The sequence below is a fragment of the Procambarus clarkii genome, chromosome 10 (assembly GCF_040958095.1).
Source record: "Procambarus clarkii isolate CNS0578487 chromosome 10, FALCON_Pclarkii_2.0, whole genome shotgun sequence".
Classification (NCBI taxonomy): Eukaryota; Metazoa; Arthropoda; class Malacostraca; order Decapoda; family Cambaridae; genus Procambarus; species Procambarus clarkii.
Window position 1 is genome coordinate 27143719 of NC_091159.1, and position 22198 is coordinate 27165916.

A 22198-nucleotide genomic window follows, 5' to 3' on the forward strand; every position below is an offset into this window, starting at 1 on the left:
TTAATTGTAATTTAATACTTACCAATATTTTGTATAGTTATTACAGCGAAAATTAAATTTTGGTAAATAATGATTTTGTATCACACGCAAATTACGTGCTTAAATTTATTTTTCCTGGGACTATCCAACAAGGATTGTAAATAAGTGGAATGTATTACCAATTGGCATTGTTGAGTGACAGTTCAGTAAGTTTATAAAAAAAATAGGATAGACAATATGCGAGAGAAAATGGCTGGATCCAGAGAACCTGTCTCATATGAGCCATCTTAGGCCTTCAGCAGTGTTCCTTTATTCTTATACGGTAATACAAACTCTGTCTCTGTCTCTCTTTATCAGTCTCTTTCTCTCTCTCTATCTACCCCTTCCACCTTTTTATCAAGACATGGAAGTATCTATCTCAGTATCTTAGCATAAGCCTACTCGTTTGTATTATTTTCATTATTATTTTAGTCAGCATTAATTATGATTAACTTTGTAATTTCTTTGTTTTTATTAAATCCATAATCATATTGATTATTTTTCTTGTCAATGTTTATTAAAGCCTTAATTTTACTTGCCATCTGTGTCCAACTTACCTAATTACACTGATTCCTAATTCATTTTTAACTTGTTCCTATTATATTTAATTTTTTTGCTATAGTTTTTTATTAATAACTATAGCTATATAATTATCATGTAAAGAATAATAATCTAGTCAATCTCAATATAGAATATTTTTATTGAAGATATTCAATCTTTGTCAATCTTTATTGAATCATTTTTTATATTTATATGTATCCTTGTCTAATGACAGTGATCTTTATTTTACTTTTTACTTGTTCCCATTATTTGCTTTTTTTGCAATAGTTATTTTATATCTAGAATTTTTTTGTGATTGCTCCTAAGTTTTATTTTCTACTGAAATTTGTTTATTTCTATTATTATTTTATTATAGTATAAATTTAGTAATTTTGCTAAGTTTATTTTATTACTAATCATATGCTTCCTTTTTGTCCTCCACTTTTATCTATGAATATTTTTTAATCTGAATTTTTATTGTAACTGTTTATTATAATCTATTGCCACATACCTCCCCAGTATTTTAATCGGAATATCCTCAAAGTCTTCTCCATTCTCTCTCTATGCAAACTACCATTGACCCTGAATTAAATTTGCTATCACATATTTACAATAATCAGCACATTGATCATCACCATTGCAGTTACTACACAGTAAACCTTGCAAAACACAAACTCCAAAATAACACTAATCTGTCAGTATTCAACCAAAATGTCAGATCACTTGATAAACATTTTGATAACATCAATGCGCTACTTGAAGCACTGGGCTCTAAACTATCTTTCATTATTTTAAGAGAAACATGGCTAAGTAAATACCATACCCAACTATATAACTTAGCCGGATATAAAGCCATTCATAACTGCAGGCCTGACAAAAAGGAGGTGGTACAGCTATCTATTATCAAGATAACTTCAATTACATAAGTGTTATTAGCAAGAGATAACGGCTGTGAATATACCATTGCTCAATTCTCGCATCAATTACCGAAATATGTATTGACACAACACGCAAATAAATAAAATAAATATATGAATTGAGTGAGCAGCAGTAATCTAGAGAGGGGGGATATATAGCAGTGTGCCTTGGGAGGCGGGGAAGGGGTAGAGGGAGGGGGCGATAGATGGGAGAAAGGAAGGGGTGATGCTGAAGGGCTATGGAGGAAGGGAGGGCTAAGAAACATGCCCTGCGGAACACCAGGAAAAAGTGATCAGAAATGTTGCCTCAAGCGTTTTAATTTAATCACCATTTTGTTATTGTACAAAACAAGACAATTATAATTATAGAATAATATCAATAAAACTTAGAGATGAGTAGATTCTATGACAATATCTGTTTCTACTAAATCTCGCGTCTGTGAAGGATGAATCATGAATTGGCTTCCAGAACCCGAGCCATCTGTTAAGGTCAAGCTTGGGGGACGTGTCAAGGGTCCCTTCGGCAGGCATAGTGAGCAGCGTTCGTGAGAGCAGCTGCTGCTTGGCGATCCACCGGAAGATCCGTCGATACTTCGTCTTTTCTCCGGGGGCGCTTGGAAATTGACCGTCTCCAGTGGAACGTTGAGGCTGATGGTGAAGACCTTCTCACGATCGTCACTACCTTCTGGCAGGATGTTTGTAACTGTATGCGATACAGGAGGAGTTTGAGGAGCTGTAAGAAGACCTTCGGCAGTCGCAGTACTCGCTTCGCTGATGCTGGTGACGGTCGTCGACAGTGATGATATGCTTGAGGTCCCGCCATTCACGTCTGAACTAACTTCAGATATTGAACGGTGGCGCCATCTTTGTCTTCGTTCAATTGCTACTTCGCCGATATTAGAACTATCTTCCCTTCTTTGGTCAGTCGGAACCAGCTCCCGTTCCTTGGTCGTCGGAGCCAGCTACTGTTCCTTGGTCGTCGGAGCCAGCTTCCCTCCCTCGGTCGTCGGAGGCCCTGGGCGACAGAACCGACTCCTGCACAACAACAACGACAGTAAAGTATGAAAGTGAAATGAGCATCAAAATGAAGAAAGCAATTACATCACTAATCATTATTCAACGAGTTAATATGAAATGTGTATTCTTAAGCTTCATGTATTTAATGCTTTAGATCTCAGTCAAGGTATGGAATAAAATTTATTATAATAATTTAAAATGCTTATCTCTGCAAACTCACTGAACCTCCAGCAATATTCTAGACATTTGACTAAACACAATTTAAGCGAGAAATTTACAACAGAAACTTGTTTACATTTCATTACTACATCAGGAAAGTTACACAATAAAATTTATATTGAATTTGTTGTTTCATGAACTAGTCACTTTTTTGTATGCTAATCCCGAGCTCTGTAATTTCCCTGGATCCTTATCTGATATTTAACAAGCGTCTTGAGGTGTGACTTGGATTACAATCCTCTGGAAGATTGCTTGAATTCTGACATAATAGGTTTACCTTATCCTTGAGAGGGGGAGGGTAGCCTCACCCAACTTTACAGTGTGAGTGATGGAAGGCAGGGAACTGCCATAGGTGGGTCGGGATTGGCCCAACTGCTCCACTTTTCGAGAGATCTGCTCTTCTTACTAACCCACGAGAAGTTAGATTTTTTTCTGGGGATGGGGTGGAGGGGGATTCAGAGCGTGTTTTTACTGTTTTAATATTATGACAGATTTCCATTCTAGGGGCTCCTAGAACATGAGGCTTAATTACTAACGACCCAATTAACCTTGTCGTGCTTAACCTGCCTGGGTTGGCTCTAACCTAACCTGACTCATTATACTCACGTGAACAGCGTAGTGGTTCTGTAGGGTGTAGGCCGGGCTCTTCTCAATGGACCGTCGACGCTGTGGGGAAAGGCAGACACGAGAAATTACAGTGGTGAATACTACCATGGTTACTATTACTCCTGTGGTTATGGTTGCTGCTGCTATTGTGATCACTACTACTGTTGTCTTCACTGATGGTGACTGAGGGATATAATGGCGAGCTAAGGGGGTGAAATAGTCATAGTTTTTGATAGGGATAATTAGTTATCCGGAATTTAATTGACACGGAAAGTTGAAAGTACAAATTAGTACGGATATACATGTTGATAGGACTGGAGTCTATCTTATCCGCTCGCTGTGTACACATGAGGGCCAGGTATACCCACACAGTGTACACATGAGGGCCAGGTATACCCACACAGTGTACACATGAGGGCCAGGTATACCCACACAGTGTACACATGAGGGCCAGGTATACCCACACAGTGTACACATGAGGGCCAGGTATACCCACACAGTATACACATGAGGGCCAGGTATACCCACACAGTGTACACATGAGGGCCAGGTATACCCACAAAGTGTACACATGGGAGCCAGGTACACCCCACACAGTGTACACAGGAGGGCCAGGTATACCCACACAGTGTACACAGGAGGGCCAGGTATACCCACACAGTGTACACAGGAGGGCCAGGTACACCCACACAGTGTACACATGGGAGCCAGGAACACCCACACAGTGTACACATGAGGGGCCAGGTATACCCACACAGTGTAGACATGGGAGCCAGGTACACCCACACAGTGTACACATGAGGGCCAGGTATACCCACACAGTGTACACATGGGAGCCAGGTATACCCACACAGTGTACACATGGGAGCCAGGTATACCCACACAGTGTAGACATGGGAGCCAGGTACACCCACACAGTGTACACATGAGGGCCAGGTATACCCACACAGTGTACACATGGGAGCCAGGTATACCCACACAGTGTACACATGGGAGCCAGGTATACCCACACAGTGTAGACATGGGAGCCAGGTATACCCACACAGTGTACACATGGGAGCCAGGAACACCCACACAGTGTACACATGAGGGCCAGGTATACCCACACAGTGTAGACATGGGAGCCAGGAACACCCACACAGTGTACACATGAGGGCCAGGTATACCCACACAGTGTAGACATGGGAGCCAGGAACACCCACACAGTGTACACATGAGGGCCAGGTATACCCACACAGTGTAGACATGGGAGCCAGGTACACCCACACAGTGTACTACTCACCCCATAGCCCTGGGCTCCAGGACACAGGCCACAACACCAGGGCTCCGGTTGCCTCCAGGGCGGACTGTGGGGAGAGTGCCAATATTAATTCTCACGTACATATACAGACTTATCTATATATCAATAATGTATCTATCTGTTCTCATGAAAAAGGAAATGTTTAGCTAAACTTGTTGAGATACCAATTGCAATCAGGCTGGATGATTCTGTAGAGCGACGGTCTCGCTTCATGCAGGTCGGCGTCCAATTCCCGACTGTTCAAATAGTTGGGCACCATTCCTTTCCCCCGTCCCATCCCAAATTCTTATTCTGGCCCCTTCCTAGTGCTATATAGTCGTAATGGCTTGGCGCTTTCCCCTGATAATTTCCTCCTCTCATTGCAATCACGGAACAACATTTCATCTCCAGCAGACTGTGTCTTTCTCCACTCGGATTATTCCACTTGTCATATGGGCGAAAGCTGCACATATAACAACGCATACACATACACTATATATATAAAGGTCATTCCGGCCAATACATATATGGGTGGTCACTTGTAATGGTGAAACTTGACAGTACAGATAGTACAGACATTCACTTATTTACAACCTACTGACGAACGAGGACAGAGAGCAAACTCTACCAAACCTAAAAGCCAGTTTGCCTAAATTATAGCGATTTACGGTGAGTCTAAATCGCGAAGAGGGCCACGAAGTAATGAGAAACTTACATAATCAAGGAAGGACCCCTACGGACGAGTCTCTGGGGCCACGAAGTATAGAGACTCACTTGACAGAGGGAGGACCATGTCGAGCGCGTCTAACAGACCAAGAAATAAAGCTGGACTTACTTGACATAGCAGTTGTAAGCGACGAGGATGGAGGCAAACAAGACGATGATGACGAGGCCTATAAGCACCATCTTGTAGGTCCAGGAGGTGTCGGAGGACACACTGCCGAGAGAATAGTGCTATGTTTATGCTCTCAATAACTCATGGAGGGTTGTGGCCTCATACGTCAACAGTGAAGCAAAGAGGTACACATTAGATAAAATAGATTGCACAAATGAGATTGATCTCTTGCAACATATACCCACATAGTTGTACTCACCTAGTTGTGTTTGCGGGGGTTGAACTTCGTCTCTTTGGTCCCGCCTTTCAACTGTCAATCAACTAGTCCCCAGATTTCTGAGCCTATTGGGCTCTACCAAATCTATATTTGAAACTGTGTATGGAGTCAGCCTCCACCACATCACTGCCTAATGCATTCCATTTGTCAACTACTCTGACACTAACAAAGTCTTTCTAATGTCTCTGTGGCTCATTTGCGTACTCAGTTTCCACCTGTGTCCCCTTGTTCGTGTTCCGTCCATGCTAAATAATTTGTCTTTGTCCAACCTGTCAATTCCTCTGAGAATTTTGTAGTTTTGTAGGCGTGATAGTGTTTCTTCTGTCTTCCAGGGACGTGAGATTTAATTCCCGTAGTCTTTCCTCATAACTCGTAACTCAAAAATTAGACAAGAAAGAGAGGAGTAGGCAGACTGCATATTTTTGGATTGCCAGAAAGCCTTTGGCATAGTACCTTATAAGAGACTAGCGCATAAGTTTGAGATGCAGGCAGGAATAACAAGGAAGGTACTCCAGTGGATAAGGGAGTACCTTAACAACAGAAAACAGAGTCATTGTAAGAGGTGAGGTCTGAGAGTGGCGAGACGTCACTAGTGGAGTCCCCACAGGGTTCAGTCCTTGGACCCAACCTGTTTCTGATATATGTAATGTAAAAACAATCTCCCAGAGGGAATAGACTCGTTCCTCTTAAAGTTTGCTGAGGATGCGACAAATTATAAGGAAGATTAAGACAGGAAGATAGCAAGAGGCTACAAAAGGACCTTGGGAAATTAAAGGAATGGGCCAACAAATGGCTACTAGAGTTTAACTCAAGTAAATGAAACGTGATGAAGCTAGATGGAGGGAGTAGAAGGCCGGACACAAGATACCATATGGAAGACGAAGTTCTCCACGAAACAGAATGAAGGTTCTAGGAGTTGATATCACACCGGACCCATCTCCCGGAGCCCGCATAAAATGGATATCATCAACGGCGTATACAAGGCTGGCTAACATCAGAACTGCCTTTAGAAATTTATGTAAGGAAATCATTTAGAACCTTGTACATCAAGGTAAGATCAATCCTGTAGCATGCGGCTCCAGCATGGAGTCCATACCTTGGCCAGCATACGACGAGACGGGAGAAGATTCAAAGGTATGCCACTAAACTAGTTCCTGAACATCGAAGTATGAGTTAAGAGGAAAGATTGCATGAATTGCACCTCACGTCGCTGGAAGACAGAAGTGTTAGGGGAGATATGATTACCACATACAAAATTCTCAGGGGAATTTACAGGGTAGACAAAGATAGATTATTTAATTCGGGGTGGTACTTGCACAAGAAGACACAGGTAGAAAGTGACTACCCAAATGAGTTACAGAGACATTAACATTTTAGTTAATGTTTAGAAACATTAGTTTTAAATGTAAATATACAGAGCCCAGTACGATCAGGAATCTATACACGAATTCACTGAGAGTTGAGAGGCGGGACTAAAGAGCTGAAGCTCACCCCCCTCCCCCCCGCCTCCCAACTCTCAGCGAACACGTGTACAGATTCCTGATCTTATTAGGCTCTATCATATCTACATTTGAAACTGTTACAGGAGATAACAGAAACAGTATTTCCCCTGATAGTTTCCTTCCCTTCAACACCACGCCCCCCAAGCACAATTAAGTTAATACACACACACACACACACACACACACACACACACACACACACACACACACACACACACACACACACACACACACACACACACACACACACACTAGGTGAGTACACAGGGCTTGGTAGCCTGGTGGATAGCGCGCAGGACTCGTAATTCTGTGGCGCGGGTTCGATTCCCGCACCAGGCAGAAACAAATGGGCAAAGTTTCTTTCACCCTGAATGCCCCTGTTATCTAAGAGTTAGTCAGCTGTCACGGGCTGCTTCTTGGTGTGTGTGTGTGTGTGTGTGTGTGTGTGTGTGTGTGTGTGTGTGTGTGTGTGTGTGTGTGTGTGTGTGTGTGTGTGTGTGTGTGGTTTGAAAAAAAAGTAGTTAGTAAACAGTTGATTGACAGTTGAGAGGCGGGCCGAAAGAGCAAAGCTCAACCCCTGCAAACACAACTAGGTCAACACACACACACACACACACACACACACACACACACACACACACACATCGTGTGTGTGTGTGTGTTGTTGGTTGACAGTTGATTGACAGTTGAGAGGCGGGCCGAAAGAGCAAAGCTCAACCCCCGTAAAAACACAACTAGTAAACACACACACACACACACACAGGGAGCGCAGGGAGAGTCAAGCAGAAGAGAGTCAGTTTCAGGGTGATGTACTCGAACATAGATGGGATCACAAGCAAGACAAGTGAACTAAGGGAAAGAGCACAAGAAGTTAACCCAGATGTAATCGGACTCACTGAAACAAAACTCTCTGGAATCATAACGAATGCCGTGTTTCCCCAGGAGTATACAGTAATAAGGAAAGAGAGGGAAGGTAGGGGAGGAGGCAGAGTGGCCCTACTCATGAGAAGGGAATGGAGTTTTAAGGAGATGGCCATCCCGGGCAGTGAGGAGTTCAGAGACTACATAGCAGGCACCATAACAATGGGAGGACCAAGAATAGTAGTAGCAGTAATATACAACCCTCCACCAAATGACAGGAGACCCAGTCAAGAGTATGAAAATAACAACAAGGCAGTTAACACTATAATTGAGAGGGCAGCCTCTGCTGCCTGTAGAAATAGATCCCACCTGCTCATCATGGGCGACTTCAATCACGGAAAGATTGACTGGGAGAATAAGGAACCGCATGGAGGCGAGGATACATGGAGAGCCAAACTATTGGAGGTGGTGACAAGCAACTTTTTAACCCAGCATGTCGGAGAACCCACAAGGATGAGAGGCAATGACGAACCAGCGAGACTCGACCTAGTCTTCACTCTGAACGACTCCGACATAAGAGAAATCGGTTTTGAGGACCCAGTAGGAATGAGCGACCACAGTGTACTGGTGTTTGAGTACTTGATTGAAGAAGGGTTATTGAACTCGAGGAGGGATACAGAAACCAAAAGGTTAGCATACCGAAAGGGAAACTATGAGGGGATAAGAAAATTCCTAACAGATATAGCATGGGAAACAGAGCTCAGGGGAAAGACGGCCCAAGATATGATGGATTACACCACGCAGAAGTGCAAGGACGCAGCAAACAAGTTTGTCCCAGTCCAAAAGGAAAACAGAGAAATGAAGATGAGAAACCCATGGTTTAATCAAAGATGTAGGCTAGCTAAGCAACAAAGTAAAAGGGCATGGAGAAACTATAGGAATAACAGGACACTGGAGAGCAGAGAAAGATACCAGAATGCCAGGAATGAATATGTCAGGATGAGAAGAGAGGCAGAAAAACAATACGAAAATGACATCGCAAGCAAGGCAAAGACTCAGCCTAAATTGTTGCATAGCCACATTAGGAGAAAAACAACAGTAAAGGAACAGGTTATGAGATTAAGGATAGGGGCGGAAGGATTCACTACAAATGACAAGGAAGTGTGTGAGGAATTGAATAAGAAATTCCAGGAGGTCTTCACCTTAGAGCAAGGAGAAATTCCAGAGGTAAGTGAGGGAATAGCTAACCAGGAACCACCGGAAGAGTTTGAGATTACCAGTGGGGAAGTAAGGAAGTGTTTACTAGAGTTGGACGTGACGAAGGCTATAGGCCCAGATGGAATCTCCCCTTGGGTTCTAAAGGAAGGAGCAAGAGAACTGAGCCTACCACTCTCCATAGTGTATAACAAATCACTGGCAACAGGGGAACTGCCAGATATTTGGAAAGCAGCTAACGTAGTCCCGATATACAAGAAAGGGGATAGACAGGAGGCACTGAACTACAGGCCAGTGTCCCTAACCTGCATACCATGCAAGCTGATGGAGAAGATTGTGCGAAAAAAACTAGTGGAGCATCTGGAGCGAAGGAACTTTGTAACACAGCATCAACATGGGTTCAGGGATGGCAGGTCCTGCCTCACAGGGTTACTTGAATTCTACGACCAGGCAACAAAAATAAGGCAAGAAAGAGAAGGGTGGGCAGACTGCATATTTTTGGATTGTCAGAAAGCCTTTGATACAGTGCCACACAAGAGGCTAGTGCGAAAGTTGGAGATGCAGGCTGGAGTGAGAGGGAAGGTACTCCGGTGGATAGAGGAGTACCTAAGCAACAGGAGACAACGAGTCTGTGTGAGGGGTGAGGTCTCAGATTGGCGAGACGTCACAAGTGGAGTCCCGCAGGGGTCAGTCCTTGGACCTATACTGTTTCTGGTATATGTAAATGATCTCCCAGAGGGTATAGATTCGTTCCTCTCAATGTTTGCCGACGATGCAAAAATTATGAGGAGGATTGAAACAGAGGATGATAGTAGGAGGCTACAAGATGACCTGGATAGACTGAGTGAATGGTCCAACAAATGGCTGTTGAAGTTCAATCCGAGTAAATGCAAAGTAATGAAACTAGGCAGTGGAAACAGGAGGCCAGGCACAGGATACAGAATAGGAGATGAAGTACTTAATGAAACAGACAGAGAGAAAGATCTAGGAGTTGATATCACACCAAACCTGTCTCCTGAAGCCCACATAAAGAGAATAACGTCTGCGGCATATGCGAGGCTGGCTAACATCAGAACGGCGTTCAGGAACCTGTGTAAGGAATCATTCAGAATCTTGTACACCACATATGTAAGACCAATCCTGGAGTATGCGGCCCCAGCATGGAGCCCGTACCTTGTCAAGCACAAGACGAAGCTGGAAAAAGTCCAAAGGTATGCTACTAGACTAGTCCCAGAACTAAGAGGCCTGAGTTATGAGGAAAGGCTGCGCGAAATGCACCTTACGACACTGGAAGACAGAAGAGTAAGGGGGGACATGATCACAACCTACAAAATCCTCAGGGGAATCGACCGGGTAAACAAGGATGAACTATTCAACACTGGTGGGACGCGAACAAGGGGACACAGGTGGAAGCTGAGTACCCAAATGAGCCACAGAGACGTTAGAAAGAACTTTTTCAGTGTCAGAGTAGTTAGTAAATGGAATGCATTAGGAAGTGATGTGGTGGAGGCTGACTCCATACACAGTTTCAAATGTAGATATGATAGAGCCCAATAGGCTCAGGAATCTGTACACCAGTTGATTGACGGTTGAGAGGCGGGACCAAAGAGCCAGAGCTCAACCCCCGCAAGCACAATTAGGTGAGTACACACACACACACACACACACACACACACACACACACACACACACACACACACACACACACACACACACACACACACACACACACACACACACACACACACACACACACACACACACATATGACACACATAACAAGAAAACTTACCACACATTATTGTCATTCTCGCCCCGAGGACAGTGGCAGTAGTTGTCGCTCCAACACACGCCGGGCCAGTCACAGGCGATGGAGGCGTTGCACCAGGACCCCAGAATACCTGTCAATCACCACAACACCTGTCAATCACCACAACACTTGTCAATCACCATCAGCTCACTCTTTCACTACTGCCAATTACTACTACACAACTCTTTTTCAACACGCCTCACAGGCCGGTGTCAAACACTCCCCATCCAGGATACTTTACCTCGACACTGAGGGACGTACCGTGACCTTCTCTGACCCCCGTGACCTTCTCTGACCCCCATGACCTTCATGAACAGTGGAGGCCACCGACTCTTCGCCCTCATTATTATCCTATTTTTTATTATTTTAATCATTCACTATATATTGATTTATCTAAAGTTTAGACCTTCATTTAAGCTTATGTTATCGTCCAACACAACCTTATGTATTCATCAACCCCGTATTCCTTGATGAACAGGCATACAGTATAATACAACAGTTGTAGGCATAGACTCTAGAGGTTAGTAGGCCTCCAGCCCACCACCAAGCTAGAGGACGGTAGGCCTCCAGCCCACCACCAAGCTAGAGGACGGTAGGCCTCCAGCCCACCACCAAGCTAGAGGACGGTAGGCCTCCAGCCCACCACCAAGCTAGAGGACGGTAGGCCTCCAGCCCACCACCAAGCTAGAGGACGGTAGGCCTCCAGCCCACCACCAAGCTAGAGGACAGTAGGCCTCCAGCCCACCACCAAGCTAGAGGACGGTAGGCCTCCAGCCCACCACCAAGCTAGAGGACGGTAGGCCTCCAGCCCACCACCAAGCCAGAGGACGGTAGGCCTCCAGCCCACCACCAAGCCAGAGGACGGTAGGCCTCCAGCACACCACCAAGCCAGAGGACGGTAGGCCTCCAGCCCACCACCAAGCCAGAGGACGGTAGGCCTCCAGCTCACCACCAAGCCAGAGGACGGTAGGCCTCCAGCCCACCACCAAGCTAGAGGACGGTAGACCTCCAGCCCACCACCAAGCCAGAGGACGGTAGGCCTCCAGACCACCACCAAGCCAGAGGACGGTAGGCCTCCAGCCCACCACCAAGCCAGAGGACGGTAGGCCTCCAGCCCACCACCAAGCCAGAGGACGGTAGGCCTCCAGCCCACCACCAAGCCAGAGGACGGTAGGCCTCCAGCCCATCACCAAGCCAGAGGACGGTAGGCCTCCAGCCCACCACCAAGCTAGAGGACGGTAGACCTCCAGCCCACCACCAAGCCAGAGGACGGTAGGCCTCCAGACCACCACCAAGCCAGAGGACGGTAGGCCTCCAGACCACCACCAAGCCAGAGGACAGTAGGCCTCCAGCCCACCACCAAGCTAGAGGACGGTAGACCTCCAGCCCACCACCAAGCCAGAGGACGGTAGGCCTCCAGACCACCACCAAGCCAGAGGACGGTAGACCTCCAGCCCACCACCAAGCCAGAGGACAGTAGGCCTCCAGCCCACCACTAAGCTAGAGGACGGTAGACCTCCAGCCCACCACCAAGCCAGAGGACAGTAGGCCTCCAGCCCACCACCAAGCCAGAGGACGGTAGGCCTCCAGACCACCACTAAGCTAGACCGTTAAGCACCTCTGGGCGACGACTTACCGCAGGTGTCGCAGTTGAAGACATACTTGGCGGAGAAGGCGGTAGTGACCTCGTAGTGGTAGACCCAGCAGAAGGGCGGGGAGCACGTGCACTGCCCCTGGCGGCACTCCAGCAGCGGGTCCGTGTACTGCCAGCAGTCCTGGTCTCTCTCACACGGCAGCGGGGGCAGCTTTACTCCTGCAGGAGGAGGGAAGGGTCAGGTGGTGAGTCAGTACCGGTAGCGTGTCTCGCTCTCTTTAATTCTCGCATATTTTGGAATCAGTCGTTCTTGTAGGTGTGTGTTATTGGATATGACCGCAAGGGTTAGATTTGTGATTCTAGCACGAATTGCTTCTGTGTATCTTACTAGATGCGTCCATGTCTCTCCTTCCTCTCTCTCATCCTCTCTCATCTCCTATTCCCTCGTATCATCTCTCTTCCCCTATTCCTCTTCTCTTCTCTGTTCCCAATCTCTTCCCATTTCATAATTTTTCTCCTTCCTCTTCCCCACCTACCCATCCCCCTTTCTACTCCCTCCTCTCCTATCTTTCCCTCTCCAAATCTCAACTCTTGCCTCCTTATCTCTCCATTTTTTCCTCTTTCCTTCCCTCTGACCTGGGCCTGACAGCTGAGTGGACAGCGCTTGGGATTCGTAGTCCTAAGGTTCCGGGTTCGATCCCCGGTGGAGGAGGAAACAAATGGACAGAGTTCCTTTCACCCTGATGCACCTGTTCACCTAGCAGTAAATAGGTACCTGGGAGTTAGACAGCTGCTACGGGCTGCTTCCTGGGGGGGTGTAACAAAAAGGAGACCTGGTCGAGGACCGGGCCGCGGGGACGCTAAGTCCCGAAATCATCTCAAGATAACCTCTCTCCCTTCTCCCTATTCCACTATACCCCTCTCCCTTCTCTCTTTCTCTCTGAAAATGTAATGTTACAAAGCACTGAAACTGTTAAATATCCCCTACGGAAAACACAACCTCTAAACATACCGATGTTACTCCCATGCCTGGTGCTTCGGAGCTCATGAACTGTTTAATAGTTGTAAACAAAGCCGTCAAAGATTGAGAAAAGATGGACAAGGGCCAGATTTACGAAGCAGTTACGCAAGCACTTACGAACCTGTCCATCTTTTCTCAATCTTCGGCGGCTTTGTTTACAATTATTAAACAGTTTATGAGCTTATTATTAAACAGTTTATGAGCTTCCTCAATCTTTCCTCAAAGATTGAGGAAAGATGTACACGTTCGTAAGTACTTGCGTAACTGCTTCATGACTCTGGCCGCAGGTTGGTCTGAGCTGCCACAGGTCGCTGGCCGCAAGATTATACACACCGAGTTGGTCTTTATACAATTTGTTATTATTCATTTCTACCACAGACGTGGCCACACATTTACCATGCTAACCAGCATATATATACAGTGACAGCTAGTTGGTGAGTAGGCCGGTCAGTATAGGCTGGTAGAGGCCTGAGACCCGTCAACACCACCACCATGATATCAAAACATGATATCTATTGGTGACACACAGCACTGCTACAGGAGGTGTACCGTTCAGTGATACTTGTGTCATTTTGGTGTTTTTTTATTGTTTTTTCTCTTTCTACACCTGGTGTTGCTTGATTGTTACCTGCTCGCTGCGTCTGGTGTTCCTGGAATATTAATTGCTCCAGGTGTTCCTGGATTGTTACCTGCTCCAGGTGTTCCTGGACTGCTACCTGCTCCAGGTGTTCCTGGACTGCTACCTCCTCCAGGTGTTCCTGGTATGCTACCTGCTCCAGGTGTTTCTGGATTGTTACCTGCTGCAGGTGTTCCTGGACTGCTACCTGCTGCAGGTGTTCCTGGACTGCTACCTCCTCCAGGTGTTCCTGGACTGCTACCTGCTCCAGGTGTTCCTGGACTGCTACCTGCTCCAGGTGTTCCTGGACTGCTACCTGCTCCAGGTGTTCCTGGACTGCTACCTGCTCCAGGTGTTTCTGGATTGTTACCTGCTGCAGGTGTTCCTGGACTGCTACCTGCTGCAGGTGTTCCTGGACTGCTACCTCCTCCAGGTGTTCCTGGACTGCTACCTGCTCCAGGTGTTCCTGGACTGCTACCTGCTCCAGGTGTTCCTGGACTGCTACCTGCTCCAGGTGTTCCTGGACTGCTACCTGCTCCAGGTGTTTCTGGATTGTTACCTGCTGCAGGTGTTCCTGGACTGCTACCTGCTGCAGGTGTTCCTGGACTGCTACCTCCTCCAGGTGTTCCTGGACTGCTACCTGCTCTAGGTGTTCCTGGACTGCTACCTGCTCCAGGTGTTCCTGGACTGCTACCTGCTCCAGGTGTTCCTGGACTGCTACCTGCTCCCTACGCCTGGTATCGACGCGCCGCTCTGGCGTAACCAGTTGCAAAACTTAATTAAATTCTTTTGGCGTCTCTAGGACGTGACGATGACGCAATTGTTGACATTATTTATTTATTTATTAGATTTTAAAGCACTTTACTGTAAGTCCGGTGATAGAGGTACAAGTTGTCCAACTCGTACCTTGTACTCCCAGGTACAACGTCCTGAGAGTCCCAGTAGAGGGAGGGGGTTATAACAGAGCAGGCACCAATAGAGGGGGGAGGGGATGGTACTGTGATCCTGTAGAATGTTGAGTGGTAAAAAAAAATTCACATCGCCAGGAGCTACTGACGACGGCAGACGCCAGGTTGGGGCGGCTATCAGACCCCCAACAGTCACTGATTATCACACTAAGTGGGACGGCCGCAACAACAATGAGACCAATAGGAGAACAACACCACCGCGATATCGAGTGATAGAGCGAAAATGTGCTTCGCAGTTTTATCAGAAGACTGAATTACTTAATTGCAAGTGTTACTAGTAAGAGTATTTATACATAATTGCTGGCATATCAAAGCATCATGCTGTAGCAGACTAGTAGCAGACATAACAGCCTGTAGCAAACTAGTAGTAGAAATTTGTAGGTATTTCATTATCATTGACACGTTATCAATGACAAAAATGAATACTGAGACGCATGTCCGATTAAAATCTTACTGACCTAAATATTTCACAAACATCTGATAAGTGTAGGATTAAACATTAATTATCATGAGAAGTAAAATGAATGAATTAGTAACAATAATAATGAAGTTGATCAATAAATCAACTCCTGTAATCAGACTTGACAAAGTTCGTCACTGACAACATTCCAAGGAGCTGTGGAGAGGATTCGAACTTGTGCGCACTCGTGCGAGGATTGGAAATTCCCAGGCACACACCCCAGACAATGAGGCGTGGCCTGAATATGCATGGCACGACACTGATTGTTATTAATAATACTATTATTATTACAATTATTATTATTATAAATACTATTATATTATCATTATAATATTATTATTGTTACTATTATTCTTATTCTAATCATTTTCATTATTTTATTATTATTATTATTATTATTATTATTATTATTATTATTATTATTATTATTATTATTATTATTATTATTATTATTATTATTATTATTATTATTTTATTTTTTCCTATTTAATATTGTTATTAAAATACAGGTATTACATTTGATTATTATTATTCTTTATACCTCATTATCATAGTTAATAATATTATCACTGCAGTTATCTATATGATCATTATATTATTTTTTTTATTTTCAAAGATATTTCTAGATCTAAATTAGAATTTTTTATATAAGTTATCGTTCACAGTATTTTCTTGTGTTTAGTTACCCTTCGAATGTTTCACTGTTGAGGGATTGTTTGGGTATGGTGAATCTGGGTCATCACTGTTAGTTTAGGCTATGGTGAATCCAGGAGCATCAGTCATTGGTTAGGCTATGGTGAATCTAGGAGCATTACTGTCATTGGTTAGGCTATGGTGAATCTAGGAGCATTACTGTCATTGTTTAGTTTAGGCTATGGTGAATCTAGGAGCATCACTGGCATTGTTTAATTTAGGCTATGGTGAATCTAGGAGCATTACTGTCATTGTTTAGTTTAGGTTATGGTGAATCTAGCAGCATCACTGTCATTGGTTAGTTTAGGCTATGGTGAATCTAGCAGCATCACTGTCATTGGTTAGTTTAGGCTATGGTGAATCTAGGAGCGTCACTATCATTGTTAGTTTAGGCTACAGTGAATTTAGGCTACAGAGACATAATAATTAAATAAAAAGTAAAGCACGTTGCGACGCATCATTGACAGCTAAATGCACTCCTTATTACGTACTATTGTTGACCTTGTCAGTGGAGCTTGCGGTGTCAAAATTTCTGGTGATTACTGTGTACATTTTGTGTATGAAATTGTATGTGATTTATACTGTATACTTTAGGTACGAAAGACATAAAGGATTTGCCGTAAATTGTACTTTGTGTGATTAAAGACGTATATGATATGTTTTATAATTTGTTTACGAAAGACTCGCGGAATTTACCTTGCATGGATTTCGGTTTGTTGGTGCCGCTGTTGTTGGCGCTGGTCGTCAAGTTTCGCTGAGGATCCCAGAGAAAATCCCTGGGTGTGAAGCGAGGCGGTAGGAAATAGGAGAGAGGAGGAGCCCTGGTGGGCACGTGGACCTCCTGCATCACAGGCTGCGGGATGATGGGCTTCTGCGTGGAGGTGTTCCGGAGAGGTCCTCCTGCCGCCGCCGCCCTTGCAACACCAGCAGCTGCTAGACCAAGTACCAGCAGCCCTAGTGTTGTCCCCGCCATGATGGATTGCCTACCGTTATAACCTTGGAGGTTCTGTCTCTCGTAGGAGCATCCTACAGGAAGGAGGGAGGAGTTTCTGTTGCCCCCCTCAAAGATTATGTCACTAAAACAGAGACACGGTGATCTTGGCAGCGCACAATATTGGCAAGAGTTGTAGCAGCGACTTGCAACCAACCTTCACTATGGCGACGAAACCATCACTGCATTGTTATCTATGATGGCGTAACTTCGTGGAACATCACATTTTTAAACTTCATTTATATTAGATTTTTTAATATTTAGCGTTGTAATTGGTTATAGTTTAAAGTAGCTTTAACTTTCGAACAATTAGAATTTGCACCTTGAAGCCTCAGTCACTTGAGCAAGCTACGTTCCGGAAAATATCGATAAGCACGTCAGGTTTAACCAGGCGAGCTCACTGTGAGTGTATCAGGGTGTGTGTTGGAACTACACGGTGTCCGGAGGTGATAAGGAGGAGGCGCAGGTGATTGCGGAGTGGCGATATGTACCACGGGTTACTAATGATAAGATAGTCCCATATATGCCTGGCGCTTCACAGCTCGTCATCTGGTTTACGATGTGGACACCTAGCAAATACTGGCCGGAACTGGGCGCCGGTCTGGGAGAGGCTCGAGAAGTGTACCGGAATAATCAGAGCGTCTGACAAGAACGCGGAAACGCGCGAAAGGCTCTCCCACTCATTAATGCCGAGAGTCTGGCAAAGAACTCAAGGTAATAAATTTGCAGGTGGAGATTATCACGGCTGAGCTTTGATACTTTAGACGGAGGAGAATATCCCACAGACTGTTGATACCGCCATTATTTCTGCAGACGAAAGAGACTTATCATACCAGACTATTGATACCGGACGGAAGTCTTATCACACCAGGCCATTGAAACTGCAAACAGAAGAGACAGTCATACCAGACAGGTATTGGAAATATTAGAGCACCAATAAGTTAATGCTGGGAAACGGGGAAAGCATTCCCACGCGAATCCATTAGTGATGCATAGAATGGAACTATCACGAGAAAGCGCCAAGCCATTACTACTATATAGCACTTGGAAGGGATTAGGATAAGGATTTGGGATGGGGCGGGGGAAAGGAATGATCCCCAACCACTTGGACGGTGGGGGACTGACTGTACGCCCAAACCAAAGCGACGGTCTGGGCTGGATGTGTATATACCCCATCCCCAGAGATGAAGAGGGGATATACACCCTCACTGTGTGACTGGGAAGTTATTTAATACCTGGCCGCCCGCACTGTAGTGTGTGCGGGTGTGACCGATGGCGAGCGTGTCCTCCCCGACAGGCAGCTCATGAATACTCACGTCTCATTCGGAGCTAGTCTGAGGGTGTATTGTGGCCAATATTTCTACCGTACCTTTAGTTTCACGTTGCTAATTGTGTTTTTTCCTCGAATATAAGATTCGTATTCATCGTCACAGTCCGCCTAAAGCACTTGCTGAGGTGATTTAAATCACGTTCGTGTTTTTCTACAATGTAGGAATAAGTTAATAAACTTTACAGCAAGCCTTGACATGAATTATTGAATCCATTCATTTGATTCAAAAATCAAAATAAAAATAAATAATAAATATGTTTATTATTTAAATATGGTTTATGGTAAATATGGTTTGATTATTTAAATATGGTTTACATTATCGTACATATGTGATAAATTTTATAGAATGAGTTACTTGGAAAATTACAATTAATTCATCAGCGAGATTTACAAAAGAGGTAATATTTCATTCTTTCACGGATATTAGAAGATAGTCTCGGCCTCTCACATTGGGGGTGTAGGAACATGATAATGTTGATGCCCTTGCTAAGCTTGCAATAAATAAAGACAATGTTGAGCATAATCTGGGCTATCAAATAAAACCCACCTGTGTAAAAAAAATACCTTTAAACGAGAACCTTTTTATGAGTTTGAGGAAAGTAGGTGTAAACAGGAACTGTCAGATTCACTGAGAAAATCAGTTGGAACAATGTGGTGACTGGAGCCAGCGAGCTGGGTACTCCCAGCCTAGCACCTTACTCCAATTGATTTTCTCATTGATCTATATGACGTTAGTGTGAGTTCTTTGTGGCTTGGCATATCCGCTGTTTATCACAATGAAATACGTCAACAAAACAATCTGACACGTGATAAAATCAGTAGATTGACTGACCTACATGGATGATGTACTGCAAGCAGTTTGTAATAGGCTGTCATTAAAATTATAAGGTGTGCAGATTAGATGTAATTGTTATTGTAAAAGCTCTCGTTGAGGTCTGAATAAGACCTTTTGTGCCCTTTGTAATATATTTTGTACTACAGCTCACAAGATGAGTATGTGGGGAGTCCCCAATAAACTAGGCACCTCCGTCGGCAACAATAAAAAATCTATTAGATGTTAGAAGTTTGCAAGTGCAAGCTAGTATACACCAGACTCGCATCTCATGTGTGTGACTAACCATCTTGTGAAATTGGGATAATTGGTGACCACGGGCTCTTGATCTGCATGCTTAAGAAATGGTTTCCTCGCAATCCCCACGGGCGAAGATACCGACATGCTGCCGTAGACACTGTCAAAGCAACCCATCATCCTGTTTAGATAGTAATTTTTGTAACTATGTGCACCATAGTACAAATATTGACGTACTAAGCAATTAGACAGTAGAACTTTGTACTATTCACTTTATAGTCCGAAAAAATGAACCTAAAAAACAAACTTAAATATTCATAGGACTGGTTTAGCACACATATGTATTATATTAGGCCTCAGACATCGTGTATTATGCCTAGGGATGTTAGGTTAGTTTAGTTTGTTAAAGCAACACAGGAAAAAAATAGTTTTCCGGTTTGTTTAACTCAATAGTTCAGATTACTACTTTCTAATTTCACTGTACGTCGGTATATATACTATGGTCCTGATCTTAGCTATAAGTAACTACCAAAACAGGAGGATGAGCTGAAATAGAGAGCTACTGTAAATCATAGCAGCTCACAAACATTCATGTTTCTAGGCTGGTCGATAGGTTGGGTTAGGTTCGAGCGTTTTAGTACACCATTTTTTTGTCTGTTGTGACAACTAAGGAAGACGGACTGATATTTATTTATATATATACAAAAAATTACATTGGGTTTATGAGAGTACATAGAATGTTGTGTTTAGTACACATATATATATTAGTACACCACCTACCCTCAAGTTGTATGTCTTCAGAACAACATCATATTTGAAATATGATCTGATGTTAATATGATACATTATTTCTTCATGCCGATTTTTTTTTTTTGTTCTAAAACTAAATTTTCCATTTAGGCGAAGACGTGGATATGCAACCCGTTCTCGTACTTTCGTATAGTCAATATTGACTTATTAAATACGTGCATATGTGACATACTAATGTATTGTGAATATTTTAGTTTACCTTGAAAAGCTTCATAGAAAACACCGACCTTACCTAACCTTCTTAGTATGATAAGATACGCATCTTATTGCTTCGTAATTACAATTATTATTTAACCTATACCTATAATAGGTTAAGTAATTGTAATTACGAAGCAATAAGATGCTTATCTTAACATACTAAGAAGGTTAGGTAAGGTCGGTGTTTTCTATGAAGCTTTTCAAGGTAAACTAAAATATTCACAATAAATTAGTATTTCACATATGCACTTATTTTATAAGTCAATATTGACTGTAAGAAAGTGCGAGAACGGGTTGCGATATGAGACGGACAAGGAGGTCACGACGGAGATTGAGGCAACGAAATCATTATGATGTACACCTAGGGCATTACCCCTATTCACAGCCTAGGTTACACAAATAACAGTTAACATTTTACATTATCATCCTCTATAAAAGCTGAGACACTCAGTAGTAAACAAAAAACTGAACCAGATGATACAGCTTCTTGAGATATAATGACATGTCATAATTGTCTTTCAAATTCATTATGGCCTTCTTAGAGTTAGCACGAGAACGCTTTGAGGCTGTAGCCTAATCCATCATGCTTCTTTTTATAAATTTCACGGGAATTACTTTTTAAACTAAGTTATTTTAATTTAGGATAATAAGTACTGCGCTTAAAAATGTCCATAGTTCGTGTGGAAGTATAAAAAGTGAGGCGGTGTACTCGGTGTAATATCTTCCAGATATACGATTGTCAAGGTTGCGTCTATGATCAATAAGATCAAAAATCTGTTCCAGAATTAAAACTATTTCGTTATAGTGACGTCACACCTTACCAGTATGTTTCCCAATGCTTCTGTTCACTTAGCGGTAAACTGGTACTCAGGTGTTAGTCAGCTGATGGTGTTGCATTCTAGGAAGGGTCAGTAGTTCAACCTCAGGGAAGACTTCGATATAAACCTAACATTATTATATAGGGCGTTTTTTGCCCATGTTTTTCTCAGGTCTTATGAGCCTACTCTTACTTTTATAGAGCCTTAGATAACATAACCCCTTTCCACCGCCGATAACAACAATGATGGAGCCCTGTCGTGTTATCTAATCTCTGATACTGAATGCCAGTCATCAGCGGCAAATATACGAGAGTGCCATTTGTATCTACAGCATTAAATTAATTAATCTTCCCATATTTCTTCTTAAATGCCTCTTCATTCAAAGACAGAAATCTAATGTCATCCATTGTATAAACGCAACAGTTTGGTCTTCGCAAGTTACTGTCCGGTGGTGGTACTGAATAGGATACAGGAAGGAGGGTATCAGTCACATTTGGCAACACTGCTACAGCGGTGAGAGTAGCCTACCTCGCA

The 22198-nt window shown here is 43.8% G+C and overlaps 1 non-coding gene across 1 annotated transcript; it reads right to left on the reverse strand.

The window, feature by feature from the left end:
* Positions 1-1777: 1777 nt before the first annotated feature.
* On the reverse strand, positions 1778-17872 carry LOC123746063 (uncharacterized). The gene is made up of 7 exons (XR_011227985.1): positions 17145-17872; positions 12733-12909; positions 11079-11187; positions 5432-5533; positions 4600-4663; positions 3318-3377; positions 1778-2510 (listed from the first exon to the last, which is right to left on the reverse strand). It is a non-coding gene; the product is annotated as an uncharacterized protein (transcript).
* Between the last annotated feature and the right edge of the window lie 4326 nt (positions 17873-22198).